General features: G+C 31.1%; 1 protein-coding gene across 4 annotated transcripts in view; it reads right to left on the reverse strand.

The window, feature by feature from the left end:
- The window catches only part of LOC107439396 (galactosylceramide sulfotransferase), a 45595-nt gene that overhangs the window by 17123 nt on the left and 10081 nt on the right, over nucleotides 1–18391 (reverse strand). The window contains exon 1 of one of the 4 annotated variants that reach the window (XM_087154060.1): nucleotides 6028–6153. The exons of the other annotated variants lie outside the window; for them this stretch is intronic. The gene's annotated coding sequence lies outside the window, so the exon portion shown is untranslated. Of the gene's footprint in view, nucleotides 1–6027; nucleotides 6154–18391 lie in introns of those variants that run through there. 4 annotated transcript variants of the gene reach the window in all.

Raw genomic sequence — 18391 nt, forward strand, 5'->3', positions numbered from 1 at the left:
GGAGGAAATTTGATGATATTTCTGATTGTCGTCTTTCACCTTGTAGCTCTTTTTCTACGGCAATTAAACAGATTTTTATATCTTTAAGCCCGTAGTTCCCAAAAGAAGTTTATCATATTTTCATAACGTTTTTGCCTAAGTACTAATTAGCGATCATTAATTTTTATATTTTTTTTAAACTTTTTTGGAATTTGAAAGGATGGATTTTAGATAACAAAACAGCCTGTCAAAGTTCAATCGAGTATTGTGTAAAAGTGTTGGTGTTGTTGTCATTAAAGCAAGGGGTGGGATTGTTCTTATTTTCCAGTGGCGCCATCTGTGGCCAAGAATTCACCTTCTGCCACACCCATGCATCACACTCGTTTAAAGAGCATACCCGTTCATATACACATTCATTCATCCACAGATCTTAATTTTTACCTAAACCAGAGAACGGCCAATCTCCAATTCAGTAACCCTAGAGGTATGATTTGTTATGGGGACATGGAGCACTTTGTGACCTGACAGATTTTACGTGTACTAGTCACCGTTTACTTCATGGGGAGTCTTCAAATTAGTGGGGATCGAATTCACTACCTCTTGGAAATAGGCCTAATGCCAGCCAGACTATCCAGGCCCTACATCTAAATTAAAAAGTATATTCACGAAAATGAGTCATGATGACTTAGAGGGGGTAGAACGTTCGCCTTCCAATGAGGTTACCGGGTTCGATACTAATTCCACACCCGGTTTGCACTTACCACAGTGCTGACATAAAATATCCTCCATGGTAGACGAATAATGGGTTAGAGTCTCCTTGCCGTCAAGCTAACCGTGGAAGGTTTTCCTCTTCATGTAACGCAAATGCTGATTAGTTCCATCAAAATGTTCTCCAAGAAGGTAAAATTTCTCCTAATGCTTAATCCAGGAATTCCCTCGTCTTTTGGACAGGGTTCAAAATGGCAAGCTACGGAGATGAATATTAGTAGTCGTAAACCCAAAACGGTTCAACGACGGTTATAAATTATAAATATTTCGAATATAAATTAAGATAGAATTCCACTTTAATGCAAATAAAAAAAACAGCAAATGTAGCAATTGGCTGAATTCTATGATACATTATTAAAATGAGACAAGTTTATTCCCAAGTTAAAAAAATTTAAACATGCATGGCAAATAGAACGCATTGTGCTAACACTCTTAAGTGAAAGCTTTTAGGATCAAAAATATCCATTTTACCAAACATTTTAATAAACCAGATAGATTTCCTTGTTTTTAGTAAAATAAGTATCGTCTGGTTTTTAGAAAAAGGAATAACAATCCGTTTGGTTTGATCAGCAGCCAGAATAAAACACGTAAGGCACGTGCTAAAACGGAGAAGCTTTGTTTCATTTTACGATTATCATAAATGTTATAAAACAACGGCTAAAAGGGGGGGGGGAGAATAGTTGCCTTGCTTTCTTGATATTTTGATAGTAGGTTTCGAATAGGTCATCGAATTCAGTGCAAAATTTATGATTAAAAATAACGCATTTTTAAAGTAATGAGAAATTGTCAAATAACCCAAAAATTGAATACTTGTTGGAGCTACATTTCATTAAAAAAAATTTTTTAAACATTAGTTTTGATGGGTTTTCACATATTTACCTTTCCCCGGAAATAGAGAAAAATATATTGTCTGAAACTCACTTTAAACATAGAAAAAAAACTGAACTTAGTGCTTAAATAAACAAAATCGTTGCTTCGGTCTCAATATCGAAGCTATAATGGGGGCTTAGAAGTGTTAATTAATCAAAAGTTTGTAATATATTACATTGGTAATAGTATTAAACTAAAATAGTTCATACACATATTTCGTTTTCACAAAAAATAAATTGTTTGAAGAAAATGCAGCTACACTTTTAGGCAGCTTATGATTAATTTATTCTATTATGATGATTTTTAGCTGTTATTATGATTCTTTTTAGCTATTATAATGATTCTTAGCTGTTATTATGATTCTTTTTAGCTATTATAATGATTCTTTTCAGCTATTATTATGATTATTAGCTATTATAATGATTCTTTTCAGCTATTATTATGATTATTAGCTATTATTATGATTATTTTTAGTCAGCTTATGATTAAAAAATTTAGCATTCTCAAAGGAATAGCCTTATATTTTATCTTTGTTACTGTGAATGGCAGAAATGGGTGGTTGTTGACTTCCACCGGTGAATGTTGACAATAACATAGTCATTTTGGTAAACGTCCGAAATACAATCGAACTCGCTTATAACGAGCTCGGATTTAACGAGAACTCGGATTTAACGAGAACTCGGATTTACCGAGGGAAACGAGAATATTTGGTTGGATCAATGTTAAGTCTATGGAACAGAAGTCGCTTTTAACGAGCAAGACCCGGTTTTAGCGAGCAATATTTTTCCGTCTTGTAATCTTTTTTCTCATCTTTCTAGTCTTATCTTTTTTTCAAAATTATAAGAAATGAGCGCGAAATAAAAATAAAAAACAGCGAACTGAAACTTAATTGCCCTTATCGCTCTAATCTAAAGCATGGGGAAAGTCACGTGAGAGTAGGCGGTGACGTATCGATTTCGTGCCTTATCGGTCATGACGTCAGGTCGTGACGTCATGACCGATAAAAGTATTTAATTAAATTTAGTAAGTAAGAACTAATTTAGTAAGAAAGAAAAGTATTTAAATAAATTAATTAATGTAAATAAAGTAAGTAAGTATTAATTAAATTTTAAGTAAACTCAATCATTAAACCCCCCCCCCTCTCTTCTGGTTGCACGCCTGCCTTAAGGATCCGTTTATTACGAGCACTCGGATTTAACGAGTACAATGTTACGGTCCCTTTGTGCTCGTTATAAACGAGTTCGACTGTATATATACTAGATCTAGTTAAGTGCCACTGCCCGGCATGCATTTGCCCGGTATGTCCTATAAAAAAATAAATATAATAATATTAACGGATAAATTAATATCAAATGGGATATCAACAAATATTTCCGATATTCAAAGAGACTATGTGATTGTTGATAATCACCGGTGAAAGTCGACATTCGATTGATTTCGGACATTCAACTTAACTTCTCTGTAAATCCCTTTCTCTACCGACCGAACTCAGCTGCGGAAAGGAAAACTCATAAAAATTCTCTTTAATTTCTCAAATAAACTGATATTAACTCCATTTTTCAGTACCTTTTAACACTATAATCACTATAAAGCTAGCGGCAGTTTAGATATCCAATTCATTTTTACTGACAAAATTATGGAATCCTGCAATCGACAATTTTTGAAAGATAGTTAAATAGTGTATACAGTTGTATATTTTCAGATTTGTCTTTGTTCTTATGCAATTAACGTTTAAAGAATATTTTAGCGTCTTCCAAATCTGTTTCCTTCACTTTTAAATGTAGATTTAAAAGAAATCTGAAAACTGAGAAACGTGTTGTTTTCTATTTCTTATTTAAAATCGCAAGTTTCATCAATTTATTGCTTAAAAAATTTTGGGGAAAATTTCTTAGAAATTTTAAATGTTCTTTCTCTTAATCCAATAGAGCGATCCCTTTATTTTCTGCTTTCTTTTAAGAGTATTCTGCTGTCAAAAATGTCATCAAAAGATTAAGTACAAAAAATAACAAGAAAATAAAAAAATTTAAAATTTAACCTCAAATTCACGATGGAGTAGAGACTTGAAATTACGAAATTGTGTAGAAAAACGTACAATGGAATAAGAAAACAATTAAAATTCGATAGTTAGTTTTTAAATTATAAACCAGTTAAACTTGAAGGAGGAAATACCATGCGGGTCGCTCTACAGGCCACAAAAAGGCAACTACAGACGGGCTGAACTTTTGACTTGTTATAGACTTTTGACTAGCTAAAAATTCCATATTCAAATATAAACTGAAATAGAGTTCTTTCGAAATTCCACTTTGCTTGAAAGGGCCGTGATGGCTCAGGGGATAGAGAGTTCTCCTTCCAATGAGATGACCCGGGTTCGAATCCCAGCGATGGCTGTTCGATACGAATTCCGCATAAGGCTTGTACCGACCACAGTGCATGGAGCTGAGCATCCCACTTCCTTCCAAAACGATTTTCAAATTTGAATTTAATTTCTTTTTTTAATCATTTTTTTCTTTGTTTATATTTTTTAATAATTACCAGGAAGCGCGCTGGACTCCCGCTCGTGAAAATGAGAGTTCGAATCCAGTTGGCCGAAGACTCCCCATGCACTAAAGGTGGCTGGTGCACGTAAAATCAGTCAGGTCACAATGTCCTCCATGTTCCCATAACAAATCAATACCTCTGTGGGTACTGGATTGGAGATTGATCGTTCTCTGGTTCAGGTCAAAATTAAGATCTGTTGATGAATGAATGGATGTATGAATGGGTTCGCCCTATAAACAGGTGCGTTGTATGGGTGTGGCAGTAATCGAATTCTTGGCCATAGATGGCGCCACTGGAAAACAAGAGCAATCAACTCCCAGTGTCATAATGGACTACGACAACAACAACAACTAGAGGGCTAAGCCCAATCTTCGCTTACGCTCACAACATACATCTAGAAATCATTTCAATCATTTTTCTAAGTAATCATTTTTGAAATAACAATTAAAATTCAAAGTATATTCTTATAACATATTTGGTGAGTTCGCAACCGTAATTTAATATTTTTGCTTACCAAAAGGATGGATGTATTTTAAATAAAATTTATGCACTCATTACTTTGTGCAAGAAGCTGTAAGTCATTCAACGAATCTCTGTAATCGTAATTCATAATGGTATCTATATATATATTTCTCTTACACGGCGACAAAAAAAAGCCTCAATACAACTCCCCGAATGGCAACGATAGAAAATCGACCCATGATTGCCGCTAAAAATGTCACATGCTAAATCTAGATGAAATGGCTCAACATATAGCGCTTTTAAAAACGGAAACTGAGATAACCAGAGAGAGCATAAGCTAGGCAGAAGTGAGTAGTCTTTGTCGATAGATCTCTACTTTAGTATTTTGTCGAAAGCGTTTTTTTCACGAATTTATATATTACGAAATTATTTGACGATTTTTGATTTACATCACGAATTTATTTGTTTTACTAGAATTTATTTGTTTATGCAGGTTTTTCCATTGCAATTCACTTATTTCAATTTTTAATAGACTTAATTATAGCCAAAATGCTAACCTATTTAAAGAGATATCAGTTTTAGAAATTTTATCTCAAGATTTTTTATACTATAGCACATTTCTAATAGGTTTAACGAATTACATGTCATTTATTTGAATTCAAATTTATTTTAATGACTTAGTATTTACTAAAAAGATGTAATTTTTTTATATGGATTTGAATGATTGTTTTGAATTCTTAGAATTTTGTGCATTTGCAATGTACCTAAGTTAATAGCGAGCGACGCAAACCATATAAGATTGCGCAGCAATTTTCGGGGGTTGGCGAGCGTTAGCGAGCCCACTAGTATTAATGTAATATGCACCAAAAATTAATAATTGTAATATTGTTACTAAGATCAGAGACCGATTTAAATAACTTTATCTTAAAATGTAACGTAGAATTACATTATTCTAATACAAATAATAATGAAAACAATCCACCTAAACTCTTAATTTAGAAATCCAACGGAATCAAAAACTTAATAATAACAGTACAGGTAATTTCAACCTTTAAATTAGGGAAACGAAAATATTTATATTACGACTTCAATCAAGTTTATGCTGATGACAACCAAAGCAATAAGAAAATTAATGTGGAAAAACTGGATTACCATGTGATTTTCCAGACAATAAAAATGTATTAACAACAATTTAAAACTGCGACACCATCATTAGATTTTTATGTATAGTAAGAAATTTTTATATTTTTTTTATCTTTTCACATTAAAACATTTTTAGTCCGAAGATATAAAATTTAATCCCGAAATAATTTATAGAATTTAAAAGGAAATTCATGAAATGTTAAATTACGAAAATACATACATTAATTTCTCAGTTAAGCTAGTAAAAAAAAAAATATCGAAACTTACTTTTTTTGTAGTGTGTTTCAATAAATTTTAATATCCTCAAATATTTTCATTGCATAAACACTCATAACCGTAGTCGTCAGAGACTTTTGAACGCGTGAAGTGCAGTAAGGTTATGGAATACGTGCTACTAAAGCTCCCTTCTAAAGTGATTATTCAAATCGCCATAATTTATATACAGCATTCAACGTATTATGATATAGTACAAGGTTAATGCGACACCTTTTTTTTATTTGTCAAAATGGCAAAGCACTTAGGCACTTAAAAAGTGAAGAAAATGTTCGAATACCTAATTCACAAAAAAAAAGTTATGCATTGCAAAAAGAAAAAAAAACATAAGAAATTATTGTCAAAATACGCAGAGAATTTAATATTAAATTACTAACCATTGTTGTTATAATAAACTTTGCGCTATGAAGAGATTAAGGTTTGAATGGCGTTGGGGAAAAAAGAATAATATTTGAGCAAATTAGCTTTTGGCGAACAGTTCGAAACGAAAAATAATGTTGAAATGCGTTGTTTTTGTTTTAACATTCATGAAATATTGTGAAAAACATGGATAAATATGTCTTTCAGAAACAATAAGCCTTCTTGTGATCGAGTTATTTATGAAAAACGCAATAATTTAAGTTGTCGGCACAGTTTTTTCTGTTCTTCATTTTGTATCCATTTTTTTCCGTGAGTACCTTTTGATAAATGAAATTACCTCACGAAATGCATCTCAAAATAGTGTTCATAAAAAACGCTCCACGAAACTATAAGGTTCCATAGAAAAGTTACAAGGGTTCGAAAATTAAGACTCTCACTTTGTATCCATTTTTATGATTTTAAGAATCTTAAATTATGTTTATATCGAACAGATAAATTCATCGCCTATTTCCTATTTTACTTTTTTTATGAAATTGTTTAAGTAAAATGTTAATGAAAAGTAATCGAAAAATTTAAAAGAATTGGTATAAAAAGGATACATAAAAAACTGCATGAGCAGCGATAACTTTTTCAAAATAAAACGACTAAACTCGACAATAAAGAAATATGTTTCCCAGATAGACTTTCTTCCTAGTTATAACAGTTTTTCGTTTTTATTTCAACGAAAAATATAAGTCAGCTAAATTTAATTCATTTTCCGATTCATACACCGAAAATAAATTCAGAACTAGAATAGATATCCCACCAGATCTGCGAATTCAATTTAACTAACACGAAATTTCATATTAAGATTACTGATAAAATATAAAAAATATTTTATTCTTATTTTTATATTAAAAATATTTTATTCTTCACACTAAATTTTTAAAAGATATAGTCTTTTAAAAAAAAATGTGGTCTTTGGTTAATATTTTTACAATATTAAACAATATTTTAATAATATATTAGTCACAATTGCTAACGATCTTTTTTTCTAAAGTTAGAGATTCCAGAAAATGAACGTCTAATTTTTGCTTATATGACGTTAAAAACAAATACTTCAAAATGTAGAAATAATTGTAATTATTACGTGATATTTAAGTTTTGGCATCATTAGTATCCTCATCAATTATCACATGAAAAGTGGCAATAAAAGTCAAATTCAATTATGACGAAAATCTAAATTAAACCTTCCATTCCGAGAAGCAATTTCAATTACTTTCCTTCTTACGTCATACGAATTGTCATGGAGATGAGTCTGATAGAAAATTAACGATGATTCTATTTTATAATCAATTCAGATTCACTCTTAATTAAGTTAATTAGTGCTTTTTACTAATCTATATTCATGCTTGAATTTAAATACACTGTCTGCTTTTTAAAACATTAATAGTTTTAAGAAACAGAAATAAAACTCTGGAGTCGTTGCAGGTCTCATCGAGAGACAAAAAGAAAAAAAAACATTTAAATTTAATTTAAAAAAAACAATGAAATCTATTTTCCATTATCTATTTTAATATTTCAATCACTTTGTTTAGAACAGAAAGTTTTAGTAATTTCCCAGGGGTCTGTGTAGAAGAAATTTGGGTCCGTTAACGGACCCTTCACAAAATATCTTTTCATAAGAACGGACCCTTCACAAAATATTTTAACTTAAAAACGGACCCTTCACAAAATGATTTTTCTTTTAATCGGACCCTTCACAAATTTGTTTATCTTCATTATTATTTTGCTAATCGAATAAACCCTTTCCAGGGCAGAAAACAAGAAAGATGGATGTAAACGAATTAAGTTTTGTCATCGGCAGACGATTCTTCCATTATTCGTCCGAAATTAATATTCTGCGTTCAGCAGTATTGGCTAAATACCAAATATTTGTATGTTGCATCTCTAATTTAGAAGGAGCAATTGTTGTTTATTTTTTAAAATTTAATTTTTTTAATTACAATTTTACAGTGTTGAGCATAATCTTGTATTTATTTACAATTTAAAAACTCCTTGAAAAAAATTTTTTTTGCAATAACGGACCCTATTTGCACAAATTTATAAAAGCGGACCCTGGTTGAAACAATGTGAGTAATTTTTTCACAATTTCACGAAAAACGGACCTTTCGCAAAATGTCTGGACAGACCCCCAATATAATTTTAATAGTAGAGCTACTCAAAATCTTTTATGATCAACATATTTTATTTTATTTTATAACCGTCGTTGCAGATGTCCCAATTTTTGGATTTACGACTAGTTATGATCAACTACGTAACCTTGTAATTTTGAACCCAATCCAGAAGATAAGGAAACTCCCTGATGGGAGAAATTAGTCCTCATGGAAGACTTTTTGATGGAATTAACCCACATTTGCGTTGTGTGGAGAGGAAAACAACGAGAACCTCCAATGGTTAGCCTGACGGCAAGGGGATTCGAACCCGTGATCCGTCTACCACTGATTCTGTTTTTGAGAAAAATATATTCATAATGTTGCGAATGTATAAGGTCATATTTTTGTGATTTTGTGAAAAATCACAAAAACCAGCGATCTGTCTAGACATTTTGCATAAAAAATATTCATAGTTTTGTGAATAAAATACCATGGAATCTTATTCTATGAATCAATAGGTTCTGCAAGGGACCTATATTTTTTTGAACACGTGAAATGAAAGTGTTGTATTTGTGAACGAAAAAAAAAACACGAAAAACATGTTTCTATAGAAGCATTGTAATTATGAATTAATGAAGTCATCGACTCTATCTTTAAGGTTCAAAAAAATTTATGAAAGGTTTGCTTTTAAGAAGAAGAAAAAATTTGTGAATTGTTAAAGGACCTAATAAATGTTAAAGATCTGTTAAATGTTAAAAGACCAGAATTCCACCTAAAATGACCTCTGTTTAGGAATTGAAAATCTAAATAAAAGATTCGCGGCAACATAGCGATAAATCCCATTTCCTACCCAACTGTTTCTTAATATTGTTTCCAGATTGATACTTTATGAATTTCCCGAGTTTTGCACTGGACAAAAACACAATACACAGAAACATTGTAAGTGGAATTTACTAAAAAAGCTCTCTAGTATAATTTGAAAATGCAACTTATTTTTCTGCTCCAACACCTTTAATAATATCATTAATTTCCAATTCTTTTAGAAATTATTAATGTTCAATTCTATAACAACTTAACGTTTTCTATAATTTTTTTAGCATTTCCGGAAAAGTTTGTATAAATTCGATCATTAAGTCTTCTGTATTATTCCTTTAAAAAGAAGTCTACTTTCAAAAATAACTATTTTATTATTATTAATTTTAAAAAAAAATTCTACTGTATTAATTAGTTTTTAAAAAAATGCATACTTTATTATTAGGTACACTTTAGAAAATGTCTTCGGTATTACTAATTAGTTTGAAAAATTAAAAAGATAAAGACATACATAACACTTAATCCAAATTATTAAACATGTTTTAGGGGCCGTTCAAAAAATAAGTACATCCCGAAGGGGGGGGAGGGGATTTGTTATTTTGTACGGTTTTGTACGATGGGGAGGGGGGGAAGGTATTATTCAAAGTACGTACTTTATAAACATACACCAAATTTAAATTTGACTTTATCCTACACACTCCTTAAATAAATATTTAATTTTATTTAAAACATAATTATGTTAATTTTGATGAAAAAGGGGGGTAGACTAATAAAATGTACGTACTCTAAGGGGGGGTAAGACCTTATGTACGGTAATGTACGAAGGGGGGAGGGGTTTAAAATTTCTCCATTTTTGTGTACGTACTTTTTGAACGGCCCCTTAAGAACTTAACTTTACGTAAGAGTATGTATTTTTCTTCCTTGATTTTAAACTGTTACTAAATTTTATACATATTTTTGCCGGGAACAAAGGAATTGCAAAAAGTTTTTCTAAAAAGTGAATCAGTCAATTAAATTTAAAGACACAATAGCTAATTAATTCCCTAATTACTTGGAACGAGAGTAAGATTCCTTGAAAACAATGTGTATTTTCATTTAACGAATTTCATAAATTGTGATGTTACACTTTTTTTCAGTTTTTTAAAGTTTACATCTGTTTTTGCATTTTTAAATGCAACTTTTATCTTCTTCGCATCCCAGCTTAATTTGATTGCATTTCAACCTTTTGATTGATTTCCTCAAAGAAGGTAAGGGCATCGCTGTAATCGACAATGTCAACCTTAATCTATGAAAAGGTACCACAACATAGAATCGAGTTAACATGTCTTATATACTAGTAAATTGGAATCACGCTTTTTGTAGTGGTAGATACACTACAACACTCCCCTACCAGATTTATATCTGTGATAGAATTCGATGAAGGGATACCACTAGTTGATTTATAGCTGTTCTTTGAGAAGCGGGGAGAGCCGTATTAAGATCACTGTACTTTTAGAGTGCTGATCGTGAGAGCTGTATTAAGTTCACGGTCGTGGTCACTCCAGTGCTGCCTTTAGCAGTCGAGTAGATACTTTGTACGTGATCGAGACTTAGAGGCAACAGCGTGAGGATGTCAATGTCACAGTCACATGTAACAACCCAAATGTTCAATGTGGAACATACATCGTAGTAGGCATGTTCAAATCAAAGTGGGAGTTTCTGTCAAAGTACGCGTGTTCATTACGAAGAGGGAGTTTCTGTCAAGGTAGGCATGTTCCTATCACGTCCGGGTCACCAATGTGGGGAGAGTAGATATCGGCAATGTCAACCTTCATCTATGAAAAGGTACCCCAACATAGAATCGAGTTAACATGTCTTATATGCTAGTGAATTGGAATTATACTTTATGTAGTGGTAGATACACTACAATGGCATTCTTAAAAAGACATTTTTCAGAAGGGTTGTCTGAAGACATTCTTCTAGAAAAACCCTTTCTACCTCATAGAAAATGATGTATTGGGAGTGATTTGCCTTTTTGATGGAAGACTTTTTGATGGAACTAACCCTCATTTGCGTTACATGGAGAGGAAAAACCACAAAAGCCTCCCACGATTAGACAGACGGCAAGCGGACACTAGCCCATGATCTGTCTACCACTGACGATATTTTGCGGCAGAACTGTGGTTGGTGCAAGCCAGTATCTGAAGATTTTATTTTATTTTATAACCGTCGTTGAACAGCCGACCCAATACTTTTTTGGGTTTCCGACTACTAATGTTCAACTACGTAGCCTTGTAATTTGAACCCAATCCAAAAGACAAGGGAACTCCTGGATCAAGTATTGGGAGAAATTTGCCTTGATGGAGGACTTTTTGATAGAATAAACCAGCATTGCATTGCATGGACAGGGTGACCAAGAGAACCTCCCACGGTTAGCCTGACGGCAAGGGGATCTGAAGATTTGTCAACATGGAGTGCAGTCCATGGAGATGCATTAATTCTCTCCAACAATTCTGTGTCAATATCTCTGCAAACTTTTCTCACTGCGCCTAGTTACAGTGCTAATAAGCGCTATATTTTTATCTCTTAGAAGGTCATGACCCATGATCTGTCTATCACTGAGGATATTTTACGTCAGCACTGCGGTCGGTGCCAGCCGGGTGCGCAATTCCAATCAACCAGCCATCACCGAGATGGATTCGAACCCAGTTCATTTCGTTGGAAGGCGAACACTCTATCCCCTGAGCCACCACGGCTTCTGCAACCATTATTATCATTTTCAGCGTAAATAATATTTATTTATAAAACATAATAAACTAAAATTGTTTCAAATCGTTCTCGAAGCTAATCTTGTCTGTTTCTAAAGTGATTCTTCATAAATTTAATAGACGGGAATACACTTTCCACATGTAGGGGAGAGTCGGGTAAACCCGCCCAGCGGGTACCCCCGCCCACAGTCAACGTCATATATATAGAATATTTTTTCAAGTCAATGGGCCATCGGATATTAATTGTTATATTAAAAAAAGATTATTTTCAAAGTTTCAAGTATTTATGCAGCTGTTAACATGGTAAACAATAGTTTTGAAAATATGTTGAATACAGTAGTCATGAAATTAAGAAAAATTGGTTGAATGTTTCGATTAAACTTCATTTTAATACTAAAAAATAATTTTTTCTTTACATACAGCATTAAAGTATGTAGTCTTAAGTTTAATTTGCACGAAGAAAGAAGTTTATATGTGAAAAATTGTTCCAGTAATTACAAATTTACAAAAAAATTTCACATGAATGTCGGGTATCACCACCCAATTTTATTTCGTCGATAAATGTACGGTTGCAAAGATTATTATTTTATTGCTTCAAATTTGAATGTTATATGCATTTTTAACAACAAATATTGTTGTTATTAAATGACAGAATTCACTAAAAGTTTATAAATATGTAATAAATAAAATAATTTTGTGATAAAAATGATGAATGAGGTTTATCTATTGTCAATACATTGGTCACTTTCATTTTCACCTGAAAAAACAGTCAAAAAACATAATTTTTGTAACTGGGAGGGGCTACCCGACACATTTTGAAAAGAGCTGAAAAACATGTTTTTTTTTATTTCTATTTTTTTAGTTAAACTATTCTTTTTTTGGTTTATTCTTTGTGCATTATTTAATTAAATGGTAAAACAATAGAAACATACAAAAATATTGATTATTACTCAATATTATACAGAAATATAAGCAATACTCCTTAAGTGGGCGGGGCTACCCGACTCTCCCCTAAGTACTTCCAAACACTTACTAGAAATTTTGGCCTAACTGTCGCAGAATTGGAAATCTTTCTTTATCTAACAGTTTGAAGAAATCAATTCCCGGTTAATTCCTAATTTGCAAGAAAAGACATGATTGAAGTTCACACAGTTCAAGTTAAAGATGAGTTGGTTGATTCTCAAAGAGTTAGCTCGAATTGAATTGTTGAATAGAATCATGTTACTTTTCAATAATTCCAAAGCCGCAAATCAAGCGTTAAACTCCCCAGTTAGTTCTTGGATGTTACCAGTAAATTCCGAAAGATTAAGAGTCACATTATCTTTAAATTCTTCACTTAATTTCCGATAGCTTGAAAAATAACCCAAATCATTCCAAGAAAGATTGAAATTTTTTAATTTGTCTTAAAGATTGAAAGATTTAAACTTTTACTCCGTGAAAGATTGAAAACTTTTAATTTGATTCGATATCCATAAACATTCCCTTTTAAATTTGGTATCAGTTGATTTTTACCCAAGAGTTTAAGATTCAAATCATTAAGGTGATTCGTAATAGCGGTGAGGAATTCTTTTAAAAAAATTTATCCATATCCATAAACATCCCCCTTTAAATTTGATATCTGTTGATTTTTACCCAAGAGTTTAAGATTCAAATCATTAAGATGATTCGTAATAGCGGTGAGGAATTCTTTTAAAAAAATTTATACATTGGAGCTTTCCTCCCTGTGTCTGCTCCAACAAACTTTTTTAAGAATGGTACACTAAATTTCATGGAAACGGAGAGAAATAAGGGCTTTTTTTTCGGGAATGAAAAGTATTTGACACCCGTCTAGATTTTTCCCGACAGCTAGTTGTATCACTTCTAATGTGTTACACATTAAGTAAGCATAAACAATTCTTAAATTTATAATATTTTCTTTAAAAAAATTGACTTAAGTTAATTTCTATTTACATAATATTTTTTCAATTAATTTTATGTATAATATATTGTTCAATTATTTATTTACAAAAAAAACATCATTTAATATCAATAAGAATGTTCGAACGATGTTTGTAGAAGTAGAAATATTTTCTTGGAATACTGCACTTTAAATTTATAATTTTTTTTTACTTCGAAAAGGTTAAGGTAAATAATATAAATGAAATGAGATCAAACTTAGCCATAGAATTAAAGCAAAAAAACATGATTAACAAAATATTAGATTTGAAAATATCTATAATAGCTGAACACTCAGCATCAGTCAATTTTTCCAACCCATCTAATATATATAATTCTCTTTCGTGGCTCCCAAATTTTGAGTGTATTTCTTTTCCGCCGGTGGCAGCGTTTGCTTTGTTTTGTTTACGTTACTATTTCTCTTACACGGCGAATCGACCAATGATTACCGCTAAAAATATCACATGCCAAATCTCAACTTATAGCGCTTTTAAAAATGGAAACTGAAATAACTAGAGAGCATCAGATGCGGCAATCTCATACTATTGAGCTAGGCAGAAGTGAGTAGTCTTTGTCGATAAATCTCTATTTTAGTATTCACGAATTTATTTAATTAGCGCTTTTTTTCACGAATTTACTTGACGATATTTGGTTTATATCACGAATTATACTATAACACATTTCTAATAAGTTTAACGAATTACATGTCATTTATTTGAATTCAAATTTATTTCAATGACTTAGTATTTACTAAAAAGATGTAATTTTTTTTTAAAAAAAAGTTTTATTATGGATTTGAATGATTGTTTTGAATTCTTAGAATTTTGTGCATTTGCAATGTACCTAAGTTGGTAGAGAGCAAAGCGAGCTTGGTTTGCTAAGCAAACCATATAAGATTGCGTAGCAATTTTCGGGGGTTGGAGAGCGTTAGCGAGCAGGGGGCACCCACCACTAGTTTACAATAATACGCAAATGTCTATCGAGTGTCTCTTGTGAAGGTCAGCTAACGGACCCAAATTTCTTCTAAACAGACCCCTAATATATATATATATATATATATATATATATATATATATATATATATATATATATATATATATATATATATATATATATATATATATATATATACACACTTTTAAATTCACATCCTGTCCTTTAATTTATTTTTGGCTCAAGTATGCAACTAAGACTTCCCTTATTCCCTAAAATAGAACATTTTACGAATTTACTTTGCAAGATTTTCCCTAACTTATATTGAGAAGCACAACAATTTCATGACCACTTTGATAAACGTCCTCTGTCTAATAATTGATAAATAAATTTTATACCCTCCTTCCTTGCCTAAGACCTGTTTTTATCCTTCCACTCGGCAATGAAAAGATATTTAAAAAGAAAATTCAAACAATCCGGTTTTTAAAAAAATATATTTTTTAAATTATTTTATTTTATTTTAATAATCTATCTTCTTCTCTTTTCATTAATCTCTGATATTTTCCATGTTTTCTCTATATTTTTACCTTATTTCATGAGTTCTATATACTTACAGCTTATGATTGATATATAATTTTGAACCCAATGCAGAGGATAAGGTAACTCCTAGGTCTAATCATTGGTACAAACTAGCCTTAGAGGACTTTTTGATAGAACTAACCCACATTTGCTTTACATGGAGAGAGAAACCACGAAAACCCCCACAGTTTGCCAGATGTCAAGGGGATTCTAACCCATGATCCAACTGCCACTGATTACATTTTTACGACGTTTGTGGGATCCGGGAGCAAAATACGTTTCGGACAGCCATCGCTGGAATTCGAACCTGGGTCATATCATTAGCAGACAAGCGCTCTATCCCTTGACCTACTGAAATACTCCTCCCCCAGAAAATAAATTAAATTGTTTAGTTGAAAATTATATTTACTAATTACTACTACAATAATTACTAACAAACTTCTTTACTATTATTCTGACGACATTTTCGGTACTCCATTGGGTTAAGATGATTTCAATGCGTCCATATTGAATAAAAAATTAAAACTGAGAAAACTTTTATAATCGTTTAAAAAATTAAATTTTATTAAACTAGTAACCTTAATACAATTGACATGAACAATATTTCGAAAAATAAACGATGTTTGTCAATCAAATTTTCCGTTACAATTAAATTATAATCAAGTCAATCGATAAATAAAACCAAGAACAATATTTTCCTCAAAACTTTGAGTACAAAATATTTACTCGAGCACTGTGTCATAGAAAAGATTTGCCAACTCAAAAGATAATCGAATTGATAAAAAAAAGCAAGAAATCTTTGATTCAATGAAAATGTTTTTAATTATGTAATCAAATATATTACTCGATTAAATGCATAGTCAGGGTGAGTAGCAAGATTTTTAAACAAAAAATGAGCACAAAAAAATGAGATGAAAAAATGAGTACTTTTTAAGCACTCAAAAATATTTTTAATCGCTTTCCAAAATAAAAATCATAATTAGGATCTGCGCAGTAATTAAAAAAAATTTCTATTGTTTAACGTTTTTAATTTATAAGCATAAACAAGGGTCTGTTTAGAAGAAATTTAGGTCCGTTAACGAACCCTAAGTTTTGCCTTCGGCAAACGATTCTTCCATTATTCGTCTGAAATTAATATTCTGCGTTCAGCAGTATAGGCTAAATACCAAATATTTGTATGTTGCATCTCTAATTTAGAAGCTGCAATTGCTGTTTATTTTTGAAAATTTAATTTTTTTTATTATAATTTTACGCATAATATTGTATCTATTTACAATTTAAAAACTCATTGAAAAAGTTTTTTGCAATGACCGAACCCTATTTGCACAAATTCATAAAAGCGGACCCTGGTTGAAAGAATGTGAGTAATTTTTTTCACAATTTCACGAAAACCGGACCTTTCACAAAATGTCTGGACAGATCCCTGATAAAATCAACAAAATTCAAAAGCATTTTCACAAACTTCACATAATCATGATAAAATAACTAGTTTCTGATAAATACTGCAGAGAAAATTGAGAAAATCATGCATTTTTTGTAATTTAGAAAGACAATCGACACGGCAAAGAAAAAATCTCTCTTTAAAAGATAGAAAATTGAGCACTTTTTACAAACCCCGAATAAAAAAAGCACCTTTAAGGGCTTTTAAAAAAATGTAAATCAAAAATACGCCCCCTTTAAGCACTTTTTAAAAACGCTACGCACTCTGATGGTAAGACAATTATTCAATTTATATCTATTATTTTACGTTACTTATACTAATCAAAAAAATGCATCATATTTGAACGTTCATGTGGTTGAACCATTGAAAAAGAACAAAACTTAAACAACAAAATGGAAAAGAATATTGTAACTATTAAAAATAGAGCTCTTTGAGCATTTGTAAATTCCAAACCGCCATGATTAAATAATAATTAAAAATAATAACTAGTAGAAATCTGAATCTACCGAACAATTTCAATACTTTGTACGTTAAAATGTATCATAAAATAAAATACCTATACTTCTAGTTTCAATTTTTTTTTTTTTTTTTTGAAAATCGAAATACATACAGTGCCTGGCTAAATTATTAGACACACTATAAGATTCTATGTAAAATCTTAATTATTAGGTGATACTATAGAGCTGTATTGTTTTTATGTGACTGAAACCGGTTTGCACTTGTTTACGTTCGTGTATCAGTTGATTAAATTAGACGATATATTATATAAATATAGAATATCTATTACATAAGGTATTATATAAGTATATAATAATAATTAGACCAAATTATTAGAAGCATTGAAGTATTTTAATAATGGCATGTTTTGCACGAGTTTATAGGCAATACTTTTATAGTTAAACATACATGTAACGGGTTTTTATTCAGGAGATTTTTTATATACTTCCTGTTTGTATTTGTTTTTAACGTATTGCATTGCAATGTTAACCAATTGACACATTAACGTGAAGTGCAAACCGGTTTCAGCCACGTAAAACATTAAAGCTGCTTAGTATCAACTGATAATTAAGATTTTACATAGAATCTCATTGTGTATCTAATAATTTGGCCAGAGTCTGTAAAATAAAATCAACGATTTGTTAGTACCAAATACTTAGCTTTTAACTTTTACTATCATTAACAATTTTTTATACGATTAAGTGAATAATTTAAAAGAGTGGAAGTCTCTCAATTTAATAATTATTCAGCATTATTATGTCACATTATTAGTAGTAGCATTATTTTATTTACGTCGCACATCAGAGCTGCACTATTGAGCTATTGGCGACTGTTAGGGACATGAAGAAATGCCATCACAGTTTTGATCTTCTCCCTTCTTTCAAAATAGTCCGGAATCGAACATTTCAACTATCGAC

This window comes from Parasteatoda tepidariorum, chromosome 10 (genome assembly GCF_982258835.1).
Source record: "Parasteatoda tepidariorum strain Cologne lab strain chromosome 10, Ptep-v5.0, whole genome shotgun sequence".
Taxonomy (NCBI): Eukaryota; Metazoa; Arthropoda; class Arachnida; order Araneae; family Theridiidae; genus Parasteatoda; species Parasteatoda tepidariorum.